The sequence below is a fragment of the Microcebus murinus genome, chromosome X (assembly GCF_040939455.1).
Source record: "Microcebus murinus isolate Inina chromosome X, M.murinus_Inina_mat1.0, whole genome shotgun sequence".
Lineage (NCBI taxonomy): Eukaryota > Metazoa > Chordata > Mammalia > Primates > Cheirogaleidae > Microcebus > Microcebus murinus.
Window position 1 is genome coordinate 10,001,396 of NC_134136.1, and position 18,305 is coordinate 10,019,700.

At 34.5% G+C, this 18,305-nt stretch overlaps 1 pseudogene; it reads left to right on the forward strand.

Moving 5' to 3' along the window:
- Window positions 1-15,993: 15,993 nt before the first annotated feature.
- Window positions 15,994-17,052, forward strand: LOC105866138 (putative P2Y purinoceptor 10; annotated as a pseudogene).
- The last annotated feature ends 1,253 nt before the right edge of the window (window positions 17,053-18,305 follow it).

Consider the following 18,305-nt stretch of genomic DNA (forward strand, 5'->3'; position numbering starts at 1 on the left):
TTTTTATAGATGAAGTGAGTTTCTTGTAGATAGTATATAAGTGTACCTTGTCTTTTCCATTATCCTTTTAGCAAATCTGTGTTTTGTAATTGAAAAATATAGTTAATTTACATTTGGTGTTCTTATAGATAGATAAAGTCTTTCTATTGACATTCTTTTACTTGTTTTCTGGTTGTTTTGTAACTCCATTCTGCATTTCTTCTTTTCTTACTGTCTTCCTTTGTGATTGAGTGATTTTACTGGTAGTATGTTTTAATTTTTTGCTTTTTACTTTTAGTGTTACTATTATAGTTTTGCTTAGTGGTTACCATGAGGTTTATAAAAATAATCTTACAAACAAAACAAATTATTTTGAACAGATGATAACTTAACTTTGATCACAATGAAAAGATGAGAAATAAAGGAAAAACAAAAGAAAAACCTCTATAGCTTAACTCTATCCCCCCTACATTTTCACTTTTTGTTGTCTTAATTTACATCTTTTTATATTACCTATCTTTTAACAGGTTAAAATTGTTATTATTTTTGATAGACTTCCTTTACTATTCATACTAGAGTTATGAGCACCACAAGTACAGTATTAGAGCATTCTGAACTTGTCTGTGTTCTTACTTTTACCAGTTAGTTTTCTACCTTTGAATATTTCCTTATTCCAATTCCATCTTTTTTCTTTTATAGTGAATAACTCCCTTGAGCATTTCTTGCAAGGCAAGTCTAGTGGTGGTACATTTTCTCTGTTTTTGTTTGTCTGGGAAAGACTATCCATTATTTTTGAAGAAAAGTTTTGCTAGGTATAGCATATTTGGTTGGCAGTGTTTTTTTCAGCACTTTGAATATGTTATTCCACTTCCTTCTGGCCTGTAGGCTTTCAATTGAGAAGTCTGTTGCCAGACAAATCTGAGCTGTTTTATATGGTATTTTCTTTTTTTCTCTAGCTGCTTTTAGCATCCTATTTTTGTCCTTGACCTTTGAGTTTTATTATTACATGATTTGGACTAGTCTTATTTTGGTTGAATCTGTTTGGTGATCTCTAACCTTCCTGTTCTTGAATATTTATATCTTTCTCTAAGTTTGGAAAGTTTTCTGTTATTATTTGTTTTACTAATCTTTCTAAATATTGTTCTTTCTTGACTTACTTTTGAAAGCCAATAATTCTTAGATTTGCTCTCCCCAGATTATTTTCTATATCTTGTAGATATTCTTCATTCCTTCTAATTCTTATTTTAATTTTTTTTCTTCTCTGACTGTGTATTTTCACTGACCTGTCTTTGAGCTTCCTGATTCTTCTGCTTGATTCATTCTGCTGTTAAGAGCCTCTACTAAATTTTTGAGTTTAGATATGAATTTATCAGTTTCTGGATTTTTGTTTAATATCTTTAAAATTATTTCAACTGCTTTGTTAACTTTCTCTGATACATTACTGTATTGCTTTTCCATGTTATCTTGGAGTTTGCTGAGTTTCCCTTAGAACTGCTATTTTGAATTCTTTATCTGAGAGGTCACACATCACTGTCTTGTTAGGTTTGGTCACTGTCTTTTTGCTTAGTCTGGAGAATCCATAATTCCATATTTGCTGTTGTTTCTTTTATTTCTTATGTAGGTATGTCTATGGATTCACATTGAAGGATTAGTTACTTATTTCATTCTTTGCTCTCTGGCTTGTTTTTATCTTTCTCACATATGTTTGCTTAATGGTTCCTTGCAGTTGACTGTGAATCCTCTTAATCCTAGATCACTGACTCTTTTTGGTACTATATGACGCCTTATACCCAAGTATGTCATGACTCCCACAAAGATTTGGGGCAGTTCTTTTCCCAAATGGGGTTTCTAAGGGGGAAACCCAGTTGTGTGGGAAGGTTGCCTAGGGGGTTTTGCTCAGAAGACCCATGTAATGTGCCTCTTACAGCATGGCACTGCTGAACGGCAACTCTGATTTGATGTCATCATTAGCTGAGATAAAGAAAAGAATTTTTCAGAGTGAGATTTCTAACCCTACCTCCCCTCCTTGTCTGTAGCTGATTTCAGAGTTTTTTCTCCCAGTAGGCAGCCGCACACAATGCTTCTTGTGTGTTGAGGCAGAAATAGCTTTCCTGCAGGGGAATGCAAGATGCTGGGGAAGCTGGTTGTCTCACATTTTCCAGTGCAGTAGCCATGAGTTTGGGAGAAATTTTGGACAAATGGTACCTGTATATTGGGAAAGGGGACATGTCATATAGAGAAATTCGTTTGTCTAACCATCTGCTTGGAGTTTTTCACTTCTCTGTGACCCAAGAAATCTTCTCAGCCTCAGATATGAGCTCTGGGATATTGCTTGTGATAATTTGGGCATTAAATATTTATTTATTTATTTTCTGTGGGATACTGAAGTCAAATTATTTCACTCTACCGTTTTAGTGACATCACCTCCTCTTCCTTCATTCTTGATATTCAATGTTTGTCTGTCATCATTTACTTTATATTTGAAGAACTTTCTTTAGCAATTCTTTTAGAGCAGATCAGCTTAATTATCCTAATCTGGGAATGTCTATTTCTAAGAGAAAATGTTTCTGGCCTCCAGAATTTTAGTTTAAAAATCTGTTGTCATTTGAATGTTTGCAAATATATTGTTTCTCTCTGACTCTTTTCAAGATTTGTTTGTAAGATTTTAATTTTCAGAATGTTGATTATGATGTGCCTGTGTGTGCATTTCTTTGCATTTATCCTGTTTGGGATAAACTCATATTTGAATCCATAGCTTTATGTTTTACATCAAATTTGGGAAAATTTCAGCCATGATTTTTTAAAGATCTTTTTCTGGCAGTGTCCATGTCAGGATATGCATGGGAAGCAAACACACACACATATACACACATACATACATTCTTAATGTCATAATGTTGCTTGAGTCTTGAGGTCTCTAGACAGACTTTTTTATTTTATCTATAATTTGGAGTTTTTATATTGATTTTATGTATGCAAATATTTAGCCATAGTTATTGAGAAGAATGGGTTAGAGTGAACTTACTGCATCTTAACTGAAACTGGAAGCTAATAGAATAATCTTATATGTAGGACTGCTTGGTGTAACTTAGATGGAAGAAAAATAAGGATGCTAAGTGTGAATTCCTAACGATATTATCTTATATTTTTGTACCTGAAATTCCATCATATATTTAATTCATTTAATCAGTAGATGTGTTTTGAATATCTAATGCTTGGTAGAAACTTTTGTAGTTCTCTTGATTCAAACTTGATCAGGGAAAACATAATCTTTGTCTAAGAGAATAGCATCTAGTGAGTGATACATTCAATACAGTAAGCATAATAAGAGTCCAGTAGAAGCACAGAGAAGTACCTAACCCAGACCTGGAGAGAGATCGGGGTAAGCATCCCAAAGGAAAATTTTAACTTAGGAAGTGAGGCAAAATCAGTTACTCATGTGAAAAGTAGGAAAATAAAATACAAATAAAATTGAAGATTTGTGCAAAATTCTGGATCTAACAGAATGAATTACACTTTTATGAAAGTGCAGGTACTTCAGCATGGTAGGAGCATGGAAGAGTGGTGAGGAATAGAGTTGTAGAAATGAAGTTGGAAAGATAGGCCTGTAAGACGTAAATAAATTACAGTAAGGGGTTATTTTAATGTTTAATGGAATCCTTGAGGGAATTAAACATGGCAGTAGCTTGGCACTTTGACATTTAGAAATATTCCTTTTAATTATAAATATATTGATTGGAATGGGCAAAACTGGAAGTAGAAGGAATTTGTACAGGCTGTTAAGAGTAAGAAGTTAAGAAATAATGGCTATCTGAATTAGAATATAGGTGATGTAGAAAGAAGGAAGTGGCTAAATTGTAAAAATTAAGAAGATAAAGATCATAGAATTTGGTGATTGTGTTTGAAGGTTTTAGCAGGTGAATATGTTAAAGGTATTACCTAGATTGTGTGAATGAACATATAGAAGAGTGTTCATATAACATCATTCAAACTCAAACACTTTTAAGATTGAAATGATGTGATATTAATTATACTGGGATGATAGATGTAAACTGTGATTGTGCTAGGCAAATCAGGGTATGTGGTCTGTCTAGTAGATGATGATTCTAGTAAGAAAGGAACATGCTTTATGAAGAGATTTTATATCTTATTTTAAAAGTTTTAATCTTAATTGCATATGGAACATATAAGTAATCCAATAGGTACTTTTATCTATGTATAAGTATGTATGCATATATGTATGTGTATATTTAGAATTTAGGTGATAATTGTAGACTGGAGCTATGGGTTTCCTAATCATGAGCTTCTAGGAAATATTTAAAGATACAAGAGTAGATAAGATAGCTTAGAGAAAGTAAGTAAGCTGGACATAGAAATGTATTTATATTTTATCTTCTTTTATGACTTGGAAGAATTACACAAAATGAATTACAATAATAACAACACTAGTTGTGAAATCACTATGTACCAGATACATGCATTGCATAAATTATCTTACCTCTTTGAATGTACAAAATAATGGTATACATTGTGCAGTGGAAGAAAATATGGATCATATAAATTAAGAAACACAACTCACAAGCAGAAGAATTTATATTCAAACTCAGATACATCTGACTCCAATGCCTGCAGTTGGAAATAATATACTATATTGACTATCCAAAAAACTGAATTAAAAACCATTTAAAAAATATATTGGCATCAGGCGACAAAGAATTTTAAACTTGTTGTGGGACAAAATTTATGGGTCTGGGGAAAAATAAAATCAGAAAATACATTTTTCCTTTTAAAAATGAAAATCAGTCATAAATTAACAGAGTGCTAACTTATCAACTAGAGTTTGAAAACTAATGAAAATTTATTAAGACAAATGCATTTTTCCCTTGATTGCACTTACTGTTTTCAGGTTTCTGATTTGAAAGGAGAAGAAAGTAGGAATTCTGAGATGACATAGTTCATAGTTTATTTTTCTATAATACTTGTTTTGTCTTATAGTAGTTTTGAATTGTTGATCTCATTATTCATATAAATGAATATGCATAAACCATATAACAGTGGTTATTCTGAAAATGAATAAAAAATTTAAATTAAATCAGTTGGATAAGAATGATTCAGGAATAAGTTTACCAAGCTTTTCTCAAGGATCTATTGTGGTTAAAAAAATCTATTAAAAGCTTAACTTTTCATCATGGCATTAAGAAAGCTTTTTCAGTTATAGAAACTTTCTTTTTCTTTTAAACACATGATCTTGATAGTTTGTTTTCCAAAGCCTAAACACAATTGAATATTTTTACTATGCTTCTGTTTTGGTTTACTATCACTTTTTCCATGTGGTCTAGACGGGTGGTTAAATGCAGATAAATAGGCCAGATTATACATTTATAAAAGTTAGGAAACAAATTTGCCTGTGAGTTTTTCCATGTCTATAGTGAAAAAGAGGTGCCGAAGGGACAGGACCCACCCTTGGAGGGGTGGAGTAGTGAGGGAGGCCACTTTCTGGGCTGAGATATGTGGAGACCTCCGGCAGACCCCTGGCGGCTTGACTTCCCCTCTGGCAGGGCAGACGCCATCCTTGGAGGCAGAGAGAAAGGAGAAAAGTTACTTTCTCTGTGTGACTAGCATAAATATGTGGAACCTTGGAACTGTTGATTTGGTCTAGCAGGTTGGTTTTGATCATCTGATAAGAATGTAACACTAGGGCTTGCCCTTGGTGCCCAGACCACTGCCAGTGTTGGAGCTTGTGGTATGGAAAGAATATCTTGGCCAGAGTCCTTAGCAATTGCACCAATTGACATGCCCCACCTGGAGATGCTTCATAAGTTTGGAAAAAGAGTCCTGAATAACATATTAGCAGCTCTCCCTTAGAAGCAGATCAAGCAACATAGAACTATATGCTCTCAGGCTCGCAGGTACCTTTTGCTCTTCTTATCCCACCTAAAGTTGCAACAGGGCTCAAGTAACCCTTGGGAGTGACAAAACATTTCCCAAAACTGGGGCACTAGTATACCCAATTTGAGAGTTAGAGCCCAATACAAAGGTATTGGAATACCTTGATAATTGACTTCTCTGTGCAAGCTACAAGCAACAAAAGACAGGGTAACCCCATAGACCAAAAAAGTGCCTTCCATCTGAAACTAGTGGTGTGCAGTGGAGTCACACACACGAGTAATTCATCACCTGGTAGATGAAGCAAGGTGTCCAAACTCACTAATCTCCTTTGGCAAGAGGTGAAGACAACAGGTCAGAGACAAACCAATAGACTAAACACCTCTAAGGCAATACTGGAACATAGGGCATCTCCCCAGCACCATCAAGGAACATCCCTTCAGGGACATGGAGTTAAAGCCATAAAGCAGCCCCAGGACCCACAGTTCTTGACAAAGTAGCCTGATAAGAAAGAATAAGTGAAAGAATGCAGGAAACATGAAAGATCAGAGAGAAAACCACTCCCAAAAGAAAATATTCGATCTCCATCAATAGATGCCAACTTACACGATATGATTAAACTGACAGAGGAATAATTCCCAATATGGATTGTAAGAAAACTCAGTGGAATTGAAGAGAAAATAGAAACCCAACATAAATAAGCCACAAGAACAATATGGGAAATGAATGAAAAATTCTCTAAAGAAATTGAAATAATACAGAAAAACCAAGCAGAAATCTTGGAAATGAAGGAGGCATTCATGGCACAGTGCAAAGGCTGGAACTTCAAAATGCAGTGTAAAGCCTCAAGAATAGAATGGATCACACAGAAGAAAGAATCTCAGAGCTTGAAGATAATGCCTATGTGCTAAAGAAATCAGATGATGATAAAGAACACAGAAACCAGAGACAAGACCAAAACATACAAGAAATGTGGGATTATGTAAAGAAGCCAAATATAAGAATCATTGGCATCCAAGAGAGAGAAGAAGAAGAAGAAGAAAATACACAAAGGCTGGAAAATTTATTTCATGGAATACTGGAGAAAATATGCTGGGCCCTGCCAGAAATCTAGATATCCAGATATAAGAAGCAAATAGAACTCCTGAGAGACTCAATGCGAAAAGGCAATCACCACATCAGGAGTTATTAGGCTGACCAGAGTAAACACAAAAGAAGCAATCCTTCTTGCAGTGAGGCAAAAAATAGCAGATGACGTACAAAGGAAAGCCTATCAGACTAACTGCAGACTTTTTAACTGAAATTTTACAAGGCAGAAGGGATTGAGTGCCTATTCTTAATCTTCTTAAGCAGAATAATGGCCAACCTAGAATTATCTACCTGGCAAAATGAAGTTTTATCTATGAGAGAGAAATAAAGACCTTCCCAGACAAGTAATCACTGATGGAATTTGCGAAGACCAAACCAGCCCTACAGGAAGTACTCAGACCTGCATTACACACTGAACAGCACATTACACACTCTCCAAAGTAAAATCACTCAAGAGTTAAAGTCTAGAACCTGGACTACACATGATAGCTCAAGGAGTAAAACAAAACAATAGGAATTCACCCAAGAATATGAATGGAACTCTACCTCAAACATCAATACTCTCAGTAAATGCGAATGGCTTAAATTGTACTATGAAGAGACATAGACTGTCAGAGTAGATAAAAATCCAGAAGCCTAGTATCTGCTGTCTATAGCAAATGCAACTAAACCACAAATATGCTTTCAGGCTCAGGGTCAAGGGATGGAAAACAATCCTCCAGGCAAATGAAAGACAAAGGAAAGCAGGGGTAGCTATACTTACTTCAGATAACATAAGTTTTAAATAGCAAAACTAAGAAAAGACAAAGATGGTCACTATATAATGGTGAAAGGGAAGATGAAACAAGAGGAATTAAAAATTCTTATTATTTATGCACCCAACTCAGGAGCACCCAGATACATAAAGCAAACCCTGTCTGATCTAAATAGCATCATAGACAATAACACCATAGTCACCAGGGACTTCAACACCCCACTGAATGAACTAGACAGATTTTCCAAACATAAAATAAGTAAAGAAATAATGGACTTAAACAGAGCTCTAGGTCTGACAGACCTTTACAGAACATTCCACCTAAATAAAGCTGAATATGCATTCTTCTAATAAATTCATGGAACTTTCTCCAAAATTGATTACATACTTGGCCACAAATAACACCCCAAGAAATTCAAAAAAATAGAAATTATACTGTGTATATTCTCAGATAATAGTGGTATAAAATTAGACTTCAATTCCAACAGAGATACTCACCATTTCACAACTTCATGGAAATTAAAGAATCTATTGTTGAATAACTATTGAGTCAAGGAGGAAATACAGAGGGAAATAAAAAGATTCTTTGAAGTAAATGATAATGGGGAAACAAGTTATCAAAATCTGTGGGATACAGCAAAAGCATTCCTGAGAGGAAAACTAATAGCATTAAATGCTCACATCAAAAAAACAGAAAGCTCAAAAATCAACAATCTAATAAACAGTCAAGGAATTGGAAAAGGCAGAACAAATCAATTCCAAGCCTAGCAGAAGAAAAGAAATAACTAAGATCAAAGCAGAACTAAATGAAATTGAGAATAAAAGATCTATACAGAAGTTCAGCAAAACCAAAAGCTGGTTTTTTGAAAAGATAAGCAAAATTCACAGCCCTCTTGCCAGATTGATAGGAACTAAAAGGGAAAGGACTCTAATGAACTCAATTAGAAATGAAACAGGAGAGGTCACAATAGACACCACAGAAATACAAAACATTATTTTCAAATACTATAAAAACCTATATGCCCCAAAACTACATTATGTGAAGGAAATGGACAAACTTCTGGAAACATACAACCTCTCTAAGTTCACCCAGGAGGAAATAGAATTCCCAAACAGACCAATAACAATCACAGAAATTGGAGCAACAATTAAAAACTTTACAGAAAGGAAAAGTCCCAGGCCAGATTGCTACACTTTCAAGATTTACCAACTATACGAATATGAAACAACTTCTCATACCTTATACTACAGAAATTATTCCACAACATTGAGAAATACAGTATCCTCACTACCTCATCCTATGAAGCCAATATCACCTTGATACCAAAGCCAGGAAAGGACACAACAAAAAAAGAAAACTACAGACCAATATCCCTCATGAATATAAATGCAAAAATCCTCAACAAAATTTGAGCAACTCGAATTCAACAGCATATCAAAAAAACAATAATTCAGCATGACCAGGTGGGCTTTATTGCAGAGATGTAAGGCTCGTTAAACATATGAAAATCTATAAATGCATTTCACCTCTTAAATAAAAACAAGAACAAAGACCATATGATTCTCTCAGTAGATGTAGAATAAGAGTTTGACAAAGTCCAGCACACCTCTATGATAAAAAATTCTTAGAAAAATAGGCACAAACAGGACATACCTTAAGATTATCAAGGCCATATATGATAAATGCATAGCCAATATCATACTGAATGGGTAAAAATTAAAATCATTCCCACTTAGAACTGGAACCAGGCAAGGTTGCCCACTATCTCTACTTCTATTCAACATAGTGCTAGAAGTCCTTGCTATAGCAATTAGTCAAGAGAGGGAATTAAGGATGTCCAAATGGGGGCTGAAGAGATGAAACTCTCACTCTTTGCTGATGGTATGATATTATATCTAGAAAATCCCAAGGACTCAACTAAGAGACTCCTGCAATTGATAAATGAATTCAGTAAAGTCTCAGGATACAAAATCAATACACACAAATCAGAGGCATTCATATACACCAATAACAGTCAAGCCAAAATTCACAGATAAAAGTACCTTTTACAATAACCTCATAGAAAATGAAATACCTATGAATATATTTAATGGAAGATATGAGAGACATATGCAAGGAGAACTACAAAACACTAAGAAGAGAAACTGTAGAAGATGTAAACAGATGGAAAAATCTACTTTGCTCATAGATTGGTAGAATCAACATTGTTAAAATGTCCATACTACCTAAAGTGATCTACAGAATTAATGCAATCCCTATCAAAGTAACATCCTCATTCTTTACAGATCTAGAAAAAGTAAGTCTACGCTCTTATGGAACCAGAGAAGACCTCATATAGCCAAAGCAATCTTAAGCAAAAAGAACATACTGGGAAGTATGAGTCTACCAGATTTCAAGCTGTCCTACAAGGCTATAGTAACTAAAACATCATGGTATTTGCACAAGAACAGAGATATAGACCTTTGGAACAGGACTGTGAATCCAGAGATGAAACCATCCACATATTGTCATCTAATCTTTGATAAAGCAGACAAAAATATACACTGGGGAAGAAAATCTCTTTTGAATAAATGATGCTGGGAAAACTGGATAACTACATGCAGAAGATTGAAACTGGATTCCTACCTCTCACCTGTTACAAAAATCAATTCACAATGGATAACATACTTAAACCTAAGGCAGGAAACCTTAAGAATTTTAGAAAAAAATGTAGGGAAGATTCTTTCAGATATCAGCTAGGCAAAGAATTTATGAAGAAGACCCCAACAGCAATCACGGCAGCAACAAAAATAAATAAATGGGATCTGATCAAATTAAAAAGCTTTTGCACAACCAAAGAAACTACCATTAGAGTGAATAGACAGCCTACAGAATGGGAGAAAATATTTGCTTTCTACACATTGAATAAAGGGCTGATAACAAGAATCTATGCAGAACTCAAAAAAGTCAACAAGAAAAACTCAAACAACCCCATCAACAAATGGGCAGAAGACATGAACAGAAACTTTTCAAAAGAAGACATAATAATGGCCAGCAAACATATAAAAAATGCTCAACATTGTGCCGGGCATAGTGGCTCACGCCTGTAATCCTAGCTCTCTGGGAGGCTGAGGCGGGCGGATCGCTTGAGGTCAGGAGTTTGAAACCAGCCTGAGCAAGAGCGAGACCCCGTCTCTACTATAAATAGAAATTCATTGGGCAACTAATATATATAGAAAAAATTAGCAAGCCATGGTGGCGCATGTCTGTAGTCCCAGCTACTTGGGAGGCTGAGGCAGCAGGATCACTTGAGCCCAGGAGATTGAGGTTGCTGTGAGCTAGGCTGACGCCATGGCACTCACTCTAGCCTGGGCAACAAAGCGAGACTCTGGCTCAAAAAAAAAAAAATGCTCAACATCTCTAATCATTAGGGAAATTCAAATTAAACCATGGAAGATATAACATAACCCCAGTGAGAATGGCCTTTATCTAAAAGTCCCCAAACACAAATGCTGGAGTGGATATGGAGAGATAGGACCACTCATACATTGCTGGTGGGACTGCAAATTAGTGCAATCCTGTGGAAAAGAATTTGGAGATACCTCAAAGAGCTAAAAATAGAAATACCATTTGATCCAGCAATAGCACTATTAGGCATCTGCCCAGAGGAACAAAAGACATTCTATAATAAAGACATCTTCCCTTGAATGTGTATGGCAGCACAATTCACTATTGCAAGGATGTGGAAACAACCCAAGTGCCCATCAATCCATGAGTGAATTAATAAAATATGGTGTATGCATGCATAATGAGTGTGATGCGCACCATCTGGGGAATGGACACACTTGTAGCTCTAACTGGGTGGGAGGCAAGGGCAACATACCTAATCTAAACATTTGTACCCAATCATATGCAGAAATAATGAAAATAAATAAAAATTTTAAAAATGTGATAAGCAATATGGTATATGTATATAATGGAATACTACTCAAGTGTAAAAATGATGGTTATCTAGTATATCTTATATTTTCCTGGATAGAGCTTGAGCCAATCCTCTGAAATGAGGTATTATAATAACTGAAGAACAGGCACCACATGTACTCACTATCTAATTGGCACTAACTGATCAACACTATGGTACTTACACTGTAGTAATATTCTCCTGGGATTAGTGGGTTGAGGGTGGGTGAACTCAAAATTAATGGAAGCGGTGAGCATTGTAGGGTGGAAAGGGCATATCTCAAATCATAGTTTGATTGTGGCAGAATTATAACATGTAACCAAAATGTTTGTACCCCATAATACCCTGAAAAAAATAATAAATCACTTTAAATTATCTTAGACCTGCATATGGCAACATACTTTTTTTGTTAAAAATGAGAAACAGGTCCAGTAAGCCAAAATTATATTCCTTTTTGCAAGTCAATTAGCTTTTAATATGATCCAGTCTCTTCTATGTATGTTTTCCATTGATTTGAGTGTGTGTGTTAATGTTTTAGAGTCAAACATGTTGGAGGGAGGAGGGGGGATGTAGGATAAAATCAAAGAATATAAATATGTTTAAACTGTATCTCAATAAAAATATTTTTTAAAATGTAGAAAAAAATAAAGTGAAAAAAATGTTATTTATTTAATTAAATGATTCACAATACTTACGAGGAAATAATATACTGGTGTCAGATAAAATACAATCCTTGTTTGTATAAACAATGTGTTAGGACAGTGATTTTCAAAATGTGGTCCCTGGGAACTTATTAGAAATGTAAATTATTGGGCCCCACACTAAAGCTGCTGAATCAGAAACTCTGTGGGTAGAATAGTCCTCCAGATGATTTTGAGGCATGCTCAAGTTTGACAACCACTGTGTTCAGATGGGAATGATAAACTCTGTTTGGGTTGATTTGTGACAATCTAGAGGTAGTTACATTTGAACTGGGCCTTTAAAGATGATTCATAAGTTCTGGAGATCTATTGTACAACACGGTGATAAGATTAACAACAATGTATAGTATACTTGAAAATTGCTAAAAGAGTAGATTTTTAAATGTTTCCATTAGAAAAATGATAAATATTTGATGTGATTGATATGTTAATTACCTTGATTTAAGCATTCGGCAATACATACATATATCAAAACATCATGTTGTACACCATAAATGTTATAATTTGTCATTTAAAATAATTAAGAATGTCAGATATTTCTTTCTCCAGCTTAACAGAATTTGGTGTTTTGAGAAAGCAATATATTTGACATTGTGATGCTATGGGAAAGAGCTTTAGTTTTGAAAATTCTTATAAGATTTCTTTTAGGAGGAAATTTGGCATTGCATATCAAAAGCCTAGCATTTCCACCTTTAAGAACTTATCCAAAGGGGATAGTTGCTCAAATGTATAAAGATGGGTGTAAAAGAATGTTTATCAAGGTATTGTTTGTAATAGTAAAAACATGGGAATGTACCTTAATGTCCACTAGTTAAAAAATCATGGTAATTCTGACAGAATTTTAAGTATTCATTAACATGATTATTTAGATGTCTATTTATTGAAATGGAAGTATATTCATAATATTTATGATTGATTAAAAACTATGATTATAAAAGGAAATATGTTTATAAATCAAATTTGGTTAAAATAGTTATATATGTATTCATTTATACATCCATATGCATAGGAAAAAAATAAGTATGGAAGGTTATACACCAAAATGTTAGCAATGGAAATTCTGGTTATATCTGTGTATATATAAATTTGTTTTGATTTTGCTTATCTCTGTTTTCTAATGTTAAACTCTATTCCTGTTGTGAAGAAATAATAAACGTTTAAAAACAACATAATCTAAGAGTATTAAGCAGGCTTTGTACGTAGTCTTACCATCAGGGACTAGAAATATTCATTTTTTTTAAAAGAATGCGGTATTTTTTCTAGAATATTTGGAAATAACTAATCCCTCTTGCTGTTACAGTTCACTGTCAAGGTTACTGGCCTAAAATCTGACACTGGTTCATTTCTGAACTTTTGTATTATTATTAGATAATTACAAAAATTTGGTTTTAATCTTGGAAGTTTTTAAAAGTAGAAATTACTGTATAGTGGGAGACAAGAAATCCAGGTTCAGCCTTTGACACTAACTTCCTGTGTGAATTTGGAAATTTTAGCCCCCCTTTTACTGGATTTTTTTTCACATAAAAAGTAACTTAATCAGAACATCTTGATGGCCTTTAACAACTTTAATATTCTTGGAATCTATAATGTATTTAGAAGCCAAACTATCTTTAGAGAGCTATATGAGGACATATGGAGGCTGGAATAAATAAAATAAAATAAACCCAAACTCTCTCAAATACTCTTTAAAGGATTCTGTTTCTGAAATTACACAGGAAATTGTTGGTACTTCTCTCCCTTTGCAAGATTTCTTCCTTAATGGAATTTTTAAATAAAGTGTTAAATGTCAAGATATTTGAATGTTGGTATACTTATGACACCTGGTGGTAAAGTGAAACATCACAGCTAAATTCTAATCCCCCACTCCCACCCACAGATGCTTTTTCCTTCATCTTTTTGAGATCTTCCCTCCTCCCCCCGAATTCATCCATCCACCATGCATGCAGTGATTCACTCAACAAACACATAGTGAACACTTAATATACTCTAGACACTTTACCATGAGGAAAGGGAGAAGAGAATACGTCTTTGATATGTAGAAGATTGCTGTCTATTTAAGGCAAATAAGCACAGTATATTGAGTGTGTTAAGTGCACTCTTCTAAAGAAAATGATCAGAACTATGGACACTCTGAGGCCAAAGAGGTGACTTGTGGTTTGGAGAGGTCAGGAAAGACTTCATGGAGAAAGTAAGCCTTGTTTCAGTTTCCGCATCTGTAAAGTAGTGAGAATATTTTATTGTATAATAGAATTGCTGTCAGAGATTGATTGAGAGAGTATATATAAAGTACTTAGCATAACACCTGGCTCAAAGTAGGCATTCAATGATTTCCCATAGTTTTTATAACCAAACCAAAGATTATCAGGGAAGACTTCATGTTATTAACTGTTCCTTAATTTTCTTTCAAGATTAGTTCTGGTTCAAGTTTGCATGTAATTATTTTTTTTCATTTAGACTTAATATAGAGAACATGAGATTAATTATTTTATTTAGTTCAGTGGACAAATAAACCACAAAATGAAAGGTGCCATTGGCTCTATATGCAGTATGCTAGAGTAAATGACTGATTCAGCAAAATGGTCAATTCAGGAGAAAAATATCATACAAAGTAGCTGTTTGCCTAAATGAGAAGGTTGTTTGACTACAATGAACTGTCAGTTCAGTAAATGCAGTCTATTTGGAAGTCCCATGTAGTCAGTGCAAAGGCATCAAATAGATTGTTTGGCACTGTGTGGGCTGTGTGTGGTTTGACTGCATTTTTACATTTTATAATTGGTTGTGCTTAAGGTTGAATAGACACTATCTTAAATCCTATACTGCTGTCCAAACTCATATTTTAAGAGTTGTCTCAAAATGTGAATTTACTTTTGCGCTTGAGTACTAGGTACTTAATGTTAAGCCTGTTTCTTTATTTCATTCCATAAACTGTGTAGCAAACTAACTGCCTTTGTAAGCAATAAAAAGTAAAAGAAAATATTAAAATCACATTTTCCATTTGTTTCTGCAATCAGATGCATGTCTTATTTCCTCAAAATATCACACATTTGGGTAAAATGTCATTTTCAAGGGTAAAAATAAGCTGCATTGTAGTGGTTTTTGGCTCAAAGCGATAATGTTCATAGACTCATAGACTCACTTCTGAAGTTACCTAATCCTTTATGAGGTTGCAATTGAAAATGGATTAAGTTTTCTCTCTTCTAGGGTTGATGATAAAGGATTCAGTTAGATCTCAAATTTTGCAAATATATGTGGAGACAACTATAAAACTAAAATGTGGAACTCCACAAGAGTATAGGAAGTATGTCTAGGGGCTATTTTGCAGTGAAGTCTTGCCTGTTGGTTAAGTCTGCAAATTTGATTACTCCTTTTTACTACTAAGGGAAAAATCAAGATCTTTTTCATTCCTGAAAATATCTTCCTTAATACTGTTATCCACTTGTAGATCAGCACGCTATTTTCAGTTGACATAGATAAGACCTTTTGAATTGATAAAAGTTCACACTTGAATACTTCATTGGTAGGAAACAAATATATTTGTATACTCAAGTAGGGACTGACATGCCCTTGACCTTATTTTTACTATATTTTCTGCAGAAATAGTCACTCTAATGCTTTCCCTAAGGAAAGAACATAACTCCTTAAGATGGGAAGTAACAGCACAAACAGTACAAGAGCAAAGTGTCCTGATCTTCAAATGCCATTTCAATACTCCCTCTATGCAACTACCTACATCCTGATTTTCATTCCTGGTCTCCTGGCCAACACCATGGCCTTGTGGGCTCTGTGCTGCTTCATCAGCAAGAAAAATAAAGCCATCATTTTCATGATCAACCTCTCTGTAGCTGATCTTGCTCATGTATTGTCCTTACCCCTTCAGATTTACTATTTACTATTACATCAATCACCACTGGCCTTTCCTGAGAGCCCTTTGCCTGCTGTGCTTTACCTGAAGTATCTCAACACGTATGGCAGCATTTGCTTCCTGACATGCATCAGCCTTCAGAGGTGCTTCTTTCTCCTCAAGCCCTTCAGGGCCAGAGACTGGCAACATAGGTATGATGTGGCCATCAGTGCTGCCATCTGGGTCATCGTGGGGACTGCCTGTTTGCCACTTCCCATCCTGAGAAGCGCTGGCTTATCCAACAACATGGATTGCTGCTTTGCTTATTTAGGGCTTCACAACATTAGCATGACTTCCTCCATTGGCATGACTTTCTCCATTGGCATATAGCTGAACTTGGAGGGTTTGTATTGCCTGTGGTAATTATTACTTATTGAACAAGGAAAATGAGAAAATATTTAAGAGAATTTCAAGATCCTCCTCGGAATACCAAAGAGAGAAAAAAGGCTTTGAGAATGGTCCTGATGTGTGCTGTGGTGTTTATTGTGTGTTTTACCCTTACCACATCAACCTCCCATTCTTCATGTTGGTGAAACAATATGTGTTTTCCAATTGCTCCTTTATTAAGAGTACTCTATGTTTCCACATTATTTCCCTGTGTCTTGCAAATCTGAATTGTTGTCTTGATCCCATTGTATATTGTTTTTGACTTCAGAATTTCATGATCAATTTTCAGAACGTGTGGCAGCTTATTTTTCAGTCATGTGTGAGATGCAAGACAGTGCTTCGGAAATTCATCAACAGAAGGAAGATCTTCAAACTATCTCTCTCAAATGTTTGGATGATTCCAAGACAATGTAAATCAAATAATTAGTTAGAATAATCTATATGCTCTATCAGTTTAGCTATGTCAGTTTGAAGAATTTTCCTTTAAAACATGGTATTGAATGCCTTCAAGAAACGTGGCCCTCTTCCGTTCATCCTCAAAATGATCCTTCTGAAGGAATTATTCATGCCTGTATTTTCTGTCTAAATGGAAGCATATTGTTCCATGGAGTATGTGAGAAAATATATTTCTTTACAGAAAGTGATGAGCAACAGAATGAATTGCACACCTGTTTCCCAGCAGCAGGTACAATCTTTTCAGCATCTCCTGAGAGAAACAAAATGTAAATTGTAAACAGATGAACAGGTGAATTGTCCAAATATAGAAAAGTATGCATCAGAGCAATATGACCCCAGCTTTATTTAGAAAATGTACACTACCTAAATAAAGCATAATAAAGAGAAAAGGCTTTTTAATATTAATGTGAATTATGGGAATTAATTCTTTATAATTTGGAATATATGTGAGATTTTTTTCTTTTCTTTCCTTGGGGAAACAAACAATTCAGATGAAATCCAAATATCTCAAAAGTGTCATGGGATTCACATACAACACATACACCTTAAAATCAAAATAAAATTGTGTTCTAACATATTTCATAAACTTGAGTATCAGGGTTTATGATAAAGGCTCTTTGCTTGAATATCTGTGAGTGTGTGTGACATAATGCATGTTTTAACATAGCGGTACTCATTCAGAAACTATTTCATTATATTAGATCATTAAAAATCAATGGTGTCGTAGTTTGCCTAAAGTGATTGCTCTATGTACAAACTCAGTCACAACTTTACTCAGTCATCACTTCCTGATATGTTTAAATCAATGAGTAAATGAAAAATCATACACATGCATATAATTTTTCAGTTGCTAAGCTCTAATCGAACCTTATTTCTCACAAGTAAAGACATATGTGAAGAGAACATTGGTGAATTGTATGCTATTATAAATGCTGAACGGAAAATTGCTATTTTTAAAATCCTTGTGGTTAAATCATTTTGTAGTACAAATTACTCCCACATTGGAAAATTTGAAACTTAAAATTTTTATATATTAGGTTTCATTAAATTGGCATTTTTAAAAGCAGTGGTTAGTTTTATAAAATTATAAAGACATTTTCTTGTCCTTAGATTGGAAATTCGCAAAGTGGCTTATATGTGTGATTTTTTTTTTTGGTAATAGCTATTGCTTATCAAAACAAAAGCAGATAGCATTTACTATGGTGGGGAGG